Below are 878 nucleotides of genomic sequence, written 5' to 3' on the forward strand. Positions count from 1 at the left end.
CATTGTTTCTCCAAGACACACCTTTGGGTGCCAGTGTTTTGTCCTGATCAACAAAGGCTCTGAGAAGAATGGACATGACTGGCTCTTGAGCCATTTATTCATCTTCCCGAAAAGGTGCTTTCAGTTCAAGACTAGCACTGAATTAATGTAAGTTGTTGAATATAAAGATAAAACATTAATAGAATGTTAGTGGGTCTGCTAGGAAAACACACTTTTGACTGATACTCTGCGTTTTCTTGGTGTAAAATGATTATTAGACATTAAGAACGTGCTCAGTTTCCTGGGACAGGTGTGGAATGTCTTAACAATTGTGTATTGACTTGAAAATATTGTTATTTTTGTTTGATTTCACAAAATTCTCCAAATTTGGCGTCCAGCAGTAGGTGAGGCTTCGTCACAGTGTCTGATGTGGTGCTCTGCAGTACAGGTGCCCCCCAGGGTACGGTGCTCTCCCCTCTTCTCTTCACCCTGTACACCTCGGACTTCACACACAACACCACACACTGCTAAACTGGTAAATTTCCTGTCCGATGAAATGTGAACATCACTAATGAGGATTGTGTAAAGTTAAATGACTATTGTGCTCTTCAAGAGTATGGATATTATCAAGCACATTTATAGAACTTGACCAAAACAGAATCACTTCTGAACATGGAGGAACCTGAGCAGGTAAACAATGAAGAGAGAGACTGTCCACTCAACTGAAACTTCTTATTTCCTCATCCTGTGTATTTCTATTATAACTTTTAATGCACACTCAGAGATATGTGATTGATGCACAATGATTGGCTCAAACCTTTATAGGCCATCTTTCCATCGGAACGGAGGAGTGTTGTGCTCGACTCATCAGGCAACGCTGCCTCCAAAGTCAAACAGTG

Source organism: Seriola lalandi, unplaced genomic scaffold (genome assembly GCF_002814215.2).
Source record: "Seriola lalandi dorsalis isolate HSWRI2012SDOR001 ecotype SW California unplaced genomic scaffold, Sedor1 jcf7180002054970, whole genome shotgun sequence".
Taxonomy (NCBI): Eukaryota; Metazoa; Chordata; class Actinopteri; order Carangiformes; family Carangidae; genus Seriola; species Seriola lalandi.